Source organism: Canis lupus, chromosome 38, assembly GCF_048164855.1.
Source record: "Canis lupus baileyi chromosome 38, mCanLup2.hap1, whole genome shotgun sequence".
NCBI classification, from domain to species: domain Eukaryota; kingdom Metazoa; phylum Chordata; class Mammalia; order Carnivora; family Canidae; genus Canis; species Canis lupus.
Genome location: NC_132875.1, coordinates 10237162 through 10243700, shown reverse-complemented (window position 1 = coordinate 10243700; position 6539 = coordinate 10237162). Strand labels below are relative to the sequence as shown.

At 43.1% G+C, this 6539-nt stretch overlaps 1 long non-coding RNA gene across 1 annotated transcript; it reads right to left on the bottom strand.

Annotated features, from left to right (window-relative positions):
* Window positions 1-239: 239 nt before the first annotated feature.
* On the bottom strand, window positions 240-3625 carry LOC140626618 (uncharacterized). Its single transcript, XR_012025681.1, has 2 exons — window positions 3282-3625; window positions 240-3186 (listed from the first exon to the last, which is right to left on the bottom strand). It is a non-coding gene; the product is annotated as an uncharacterized lncRNA (long non-coding RNA).
* Window positions 3626-6539: the final 2914 nt, after the last annotated feature.

Below are 6539 nucleotides of genomic sequence, written 5' to 3'. Positions count from 1 at the left end.
GACAGGATAGAAATGGGTACTACTAGTCACTTTGATGGAACTATTTCATTAATTCATTCGACAAATACTTACTAAGCATCTACCTGTGCTAGATATTGTTCTAGGCAGTGTGGAGTTTGTGGTGAATAAAGACTAAGGCTTCACTCCCATATGCCTTATATTCCAGTAGGAGAGACAGTCTATGCACTGATAAATATTCAATAGAAGGTGGAAATAAGTATGAATAAGACAAAAGCAAGTTTGGTTTCCTTTTTCCAATTTATTTCCACTTATAGCATTGCAGAGATAGAAGGAGGAGACCTTCTTCAAATGGAAATCCTACTTAGCAAACAAGCCATGGGATCTCATTCCTTGCCGTGTTCTCCACCTGGTGCATGAGGCCATGGGCTAGTGTGCTCTGAAGATGAGCATAAGTGTGTCAGAGTGTAGAAAGCTCATTTCTCTTTGCTCTACTGTTTCTCAGCATCCCAGTTCCTTTTCCTCCTCCTCTTTCATTTCATTGACCAGACAAATGACTAACAATACTCACCCATTTATTTCTCGAACAAATTGGAATTGGAACTCTGCCATCATGTGGCACGATGCTGGTGGATGCAGGGGGTCAGGGAAGTGTAATGCACTGTTCTGACCCCCCAGAATTCATTGGTATCCTGAGATGTAGTTGAAGAAGGGACAGCCAATGTCCTATATCCCATGAGCAGCAGAGGTGACATGTGCTTTGAGGATTTCAGGGGATGCCAAGGTAACTTCTGTTAAGGCGGTTAGAAAAGGTAACTCTAGAGATGGATCTTGACCAATAGACGAGCAGCACAGAATCATGAAGTTAAGAGGAGAGGATCTCAACATGGAAAAAGTGATCAATATGGCCACCACTGAAGAAATGTTCAGAAGAAAGGAGACCTTCAAGGTTAGATCACATCAGTTCCCTTTGAAATGATACTTGTGTGTGTGTGGGGGGGGGGTTGGGGGGAAGAAAGGCCTGGCAGAAAATGAACATTTGGCAAACCAATTGTTTTATCTAAATAACACCAACTTACATATATGTCTGACTTCATCACTATTAAGTGCATTCATTCATTCATTCATTCATTCAACAGGTATTAACAGATTTCCTAACTTATGTGTGCACTGGAGTACATACAGCAGTGAACAAAACGGAAGCACTCCCTGCTCTTATAGGGCTTTACATTCTAGAAAAGATAGATTTTGGACAGAGCAGTAAGTAAATATGGAATATTTCAAGTGGCTATAGGTGCTATGAAGGAAGGAAAATCAACCCGGAGAATAGTGTCTCAACCCTGAATAACAAGTGTGTCTGGCATCTGTGAGGGACAGAAAAACCTAGCATGGCTGGACCATAGGAGCAAGAGGGTGAAAGCAAGTGACATTGTTCAAGGAATTGGGGCTCAGATCTTGCGGGTTTGCACACTGACATAAAGACATTGACGTTGACCATGAGTGCGAGAAATTAGTCGGAGTTTTAAACAGTGGAGGGAGATGATCTAACCCGTGTTATAGTAGGATAGCTCTGGTTCCTGTGTTGAGAATAGACTGAAAATTTTATGTAGTCGTGGTATAGACATGCCCTGAAGGTCACTGCTAATCTTACATGCTATCTTTGGGCACTGGCATTTGATTTAGTTAAAAAAAAATCATCAAGTTGGCTGTTTGTTACCTCTAAGTAATGATAAGATGATGTATCAGTGTCAAAGTAACAAAAGTAGGAGACGTATGAACACATATGAATACATATCTACATGCTCATAATATTAATTGCATACATTAATAATATACATCCTATGATACATTGAAATCTATTATATATGAGTATAATATATTAATTACATTAGTGTATATACACACATATACATAGAGAGAGAGAGATTGCAAGGAATTTTTTTTTTTTTATTTTTTTTTATTTTTTTTTTTTGTGATTGTAAGGCTGTCTGGGCAAATCCAAAATCCATAGGTATGTTGTCAGGAAGGGTGGGGTAGAAACTCTCAGGCAGGAACTACTCCAGTCCACAGGTGGAATTTCTTTTTCCAGACGGAAATCTCAGTTCTGTTATTAAGGCCATTCAAAGGACTGGGCCAGATCCACCCAGATTATCCAGGAATCTTCTTTATATAAAGTCAACTGCTTGTAGATGTTAATCATATCTACAGAATATCTTCACAGCAACACCTAGATGAGTTCTTGATCGAATAACCCAGTACCATAAGCATAGCCAAGTTGACACATTAGAGTGATCATGACAGATGAGTGACCGACCAATCGATTGACTTTGTGTAGACGATGACAACTCTCCCCTCTACTTTCTGTTTTGTAACTGGCTCTTTTAAATTATGCAGACAGCCTCAGAGGTGAATTTCCCATCTAATAGGCTATAGTCGGTTTCCACATGACAAAATAGTAATTAGAAGGACTGTACATGGCCCTGTTTACAAACTCATGAGCGCTGCAAGCCTGGCTTCTTCCCACTGGATGCTCCAGTGCCAAGAGGGTACATTTCAGCCCCAGACAGCAGCCACGCGGATCTCACATCCAACCCTGTTGACACTCTCCTTGCCAAAGCTCTAATGTCACAGGAGTACTGCGTTCTCTGCTGCCCACAATTCAATATTGAAATGCCTCTTTCCGAACAAAAGGAAGCCTGTGTGACTTTGTGTGACTCATGGTAAATTCTAAGGATGAAGGATAAACCGTCCAATTCATCTTACTGACCCCAATGAACTCTGCTCAATCAATATTTGCAGTGTGACTGGATGCCAAAGCAGGCCTTGGGTTTATGCAATTTGGTGACATTTCTGCTGCTAAAAGTGCTACTACAAACTTTATCTTGGAGAACTCATGATAGATGGTGAAGTTGCTCTGAACCTAGGAAGCTGTTATTGGCCAAATTATGTGCTCTTGGAGAGGAACATTTCCTGTGTATTAAAAAAAAAAAAAAAAAAGAAGAAGAAGAAGAAGAAAGCCCAGCATGACTAATATGGTCAGAATGTTCTCATCTTCTCTAGGAGAAGAAAGGAGTCAGGTAGAGCTTTGCAACAATCCGTGGTCACAAACCTCAGTAGACACCCAGGTCATTAACTAACCACATGCATGTGGCACACGGAGTGGAACATCCCAGGGCTCTGAAACCACAGGCATCTATCTGCTGGATTAAAGGAAGCCGTGTCACAGGCCTGGACAGAAAAAGGATGTGGTGAATTTTCAAACGGCTCTGATTTATAGGCAATAAGGTGCAAGGTTATGGTACACAGAAAAACGAATCACTTACGCTTCTCCTCGTCACCCCCTTCCAGAAGCCCTGGCTGCAGCTGGTTTCTAGGAAGATATGGAGGGGGTTGCCGTTACAGTCACCATGCCGGGTCCTTGTTCCTGTCACCCAGCCCCTCATCTGTGAAGGGATCCTTCAGGAATAGCTGTGAAACCCCTGCCTTTGGTAACCAGCCAAGCCAGGGTGTGATATTTTTTCCTGTTTAATTAAAAAGAAAGAAAGAAAAAAGCTTACCCGTGTGCTTTTGCCAGCTATCTGAAAGTTCAAAAGGTAAAGAACATTTCCCTCCACAAATAAGCCCTGGAATGTATCTGGAAGTTGGGATTTCATCAGCAACTGCTGTTTTTCAGTCACTTATTCCATTGCTAAGGAAGGTGAAGTCGGGATCTTTCCTGAAAGGGGGGAAAAAAAAGCAACTTTATATTTATAATTCGATACCTATGGGAGGGGCCCTAGGAATGTAGGGCCATCCTTCAGACGTTAATAGAGGCTACTGACCCCTTCAGAGAGAAGGTACTTGTCATGCCCCTGGGCACAGGAACAGTTCAAATTTCCCTTTAAAGGAAATAAGAAAAGGAATCTGAGCTCACTTCTTGGCCTTCTGATGATAGACCACGATGGCATTTTGTAAACCAGCCTGTCCTTAGCGAAATACTCTTTTCATAAAATTATATTCTCAATTTATAATGATGCAAAGCTGAATTTCATATTTACTACTTTGAGCTCCCTACGAGCTCCTACTAGGGACCAGGGCTCCCATTCATGGAACTTCGCAGAATACTCCCAAAGTGTCCCCTCTCATGATGACCCCAGGGTGGATATGAGTTTGTGGAAGAAATGACTTTTGAATTGGACCTTGTAAGGTAGAGGATTTGAACAAGAGAGCAGGATATAACCTAAGTGCCTGCTGGCATCTTCTAACTGGCTGGGCTGTTTTTTCGTTTTGTTGTTTGTTTGTTTTTTGTTTTGGTGTTTTTTGTTTTTGTTGTTGTTGTTGTTGTTGTTGTTATGGAAGAAAATTGGCTTGAGTTTCCATCCTCCATACTGTGGAGAGCCTGCCACCGCCTCAGTAAAACTCAGAGGTCTTGAGGGGCTTAGCTTTCTTCCAGTCACTTTACTACAATTTCTCAGTCTCTGTGTCTCATCTCCTCAAGCCAATTTTCCCATCTCTCTCTGCCCTACAGCACACCTATCATTAGTTTCTCAAAAACATCCCTGACATAAGGCTGCTGCTCAGTGTCTGGATTTTCAGATTACCAAGAAGAGCTGCAGCATGGCACCCAATTGACAACACCTTTAAGTTTATATCACATATCCCCCGTCCAATTTCCCTGCTCATCTCAGGATAGGAAATACCTCACTAGCCACTCTATTTGGGATGCCATGTGTCATGGGTAAGGCAACAAGGATGCATAAAGAAATCCCCTGATATTATGGCTCAAAGGCAAAAAATCTTTCTCTTTGACATAGCAGTCTGAAGTAGAAGCTCCAGGCTAACCTTTGGCTCTGCTCCACATGGTCATTCAGGGACCTAGTTGTCCTCCCCATGCTCTGCATTGTTCATGTGGCTAACATTTGCCACACTTCCAGTGGCAAAAGAGGGGAACAGAGTGGAAGAGGAATCCTACCACCTCTGGCACTCATTCAAGGAGTGGTGCATGCCACTTCTGCTCAGTTCCATGGGTGAGAAGTCGGTCCTAAGACTAAACCAACTGCAGCGTAGGTTAGGAAGTGTAATTGTTCCCCGAGTGGCCATGTGTTAGGCCTGGTCTCTTTTACTATGAAATCAGGTGAGCACACGTGTCCATGGAAAACCAGCAGTCCCTGCCACATCCTTCCCCTTATCTTTCAGAGACTTTTTTCCTTATATCCGGCCTTTTTTTCTCCACTTCTCAGCAGCTCAGTTTAGATTCTTGCCACATTTTTAATAAAAACCAACTTGGTTCCTCATGTTTTAATGCTTTCATTTGGAACAAGACTCTGTGGCCTCAACTTTGCATACTAACACAGCCTGGTAAAGCTCTCTTTCTACCCCTCAGACTGGGCTACTTCTGAAATGGGTGTCCCCTGTTCCTCTGACTTGTCAGCAGGCAGGGGGTTCACCCTGGGTGCACATGTGCATGCCCAGGTAGGTGCAGGCAGGGACGCGGGGAGTTTTCCTTTCCGCTACAAGAGCGATTGAGAGCAAGGTAGGTGAAGGGAGGAAGTATTCCCTGAGAAGATAATGCTGGAACAAAGTAGTGACAAGATAAAAGTGTTGGATAACTTTAGGGGTGATAGATAGGTCTAGTTTGTCTGGCTCCTAGATTGCATGCAAAGCAACTGGGGGCGTTAGCAGGACTCTTCCCAGCCGCAAGTAACAGAAACCAAATGCAAACCAGCAGAGGCTAAAAAGGATGATTAGAGGACAAGTTGTAGAGGTAGCTCTAGTTCCAACTTCTAAATTTCAAGTTCTAAATCTAGGGCTCCAGAAAGTGTCAAGTTTTTTCTCTATCTCTGAGCTGTTTGGCCTCTGTCTTCCCAGATAGGCTGTCTCCACAGGGACCCTGATATCTCTAGGCCACATATTATCTGGAAAGCATTTTAAGTTAATGTTTCCAGTGAGTCGCCAAGGTAAAATAAAGGTGAAATTCCAGAGCCAGATCATCCCATGCAGAGTTTGCAAAGAAATGGATAGAGAGCCATGCTACCTCCTGTGAGCTACCTCCTACCCTCAAGCCTCCTGAGGGTTTAACTCTGGGACAGCTCAGAACTGGAATCTGATGTCTGAGTCACAAGCTGGACAAGCTAAAGCTGCCATGAATGCAACATAGAGGGACTGCTTTGGAACAGCCCTATCTGCCCAAAGTCTGCTGAGACAGGAGATGTGTGAAGCTTTCTGATAGACTAGAGATAGGCCAGCTAGGAGAAGAGCCAGTGCAGGCTCAACCTGGGTCCTGCCCATTGAGAAGGATGGAGGGAATCTCAATAACATGAAGCTGGAGGTGAATAGTGTATTCTCGGGGGCTGCAGAAGGATTCACAAGAAATCTATCTAAATGGGTCAGGGGAACTGCAGGAAGGAAGTCTCCAGTAATGGGAACATCCCAAAGATCCATGAAATAACCTGCAAGAGGTAGGGTTGTAAACATTTGCCACCCAGATGGCATGAAGCCAGCTTAGTAAAAGAACATCTTAAGAAAGAATTCTCCTCACTTTTTGACATTCCTCCCTCTCCCACCCATAACTCTGATTCCAAAAGGATTGGAAATTAGTTAAC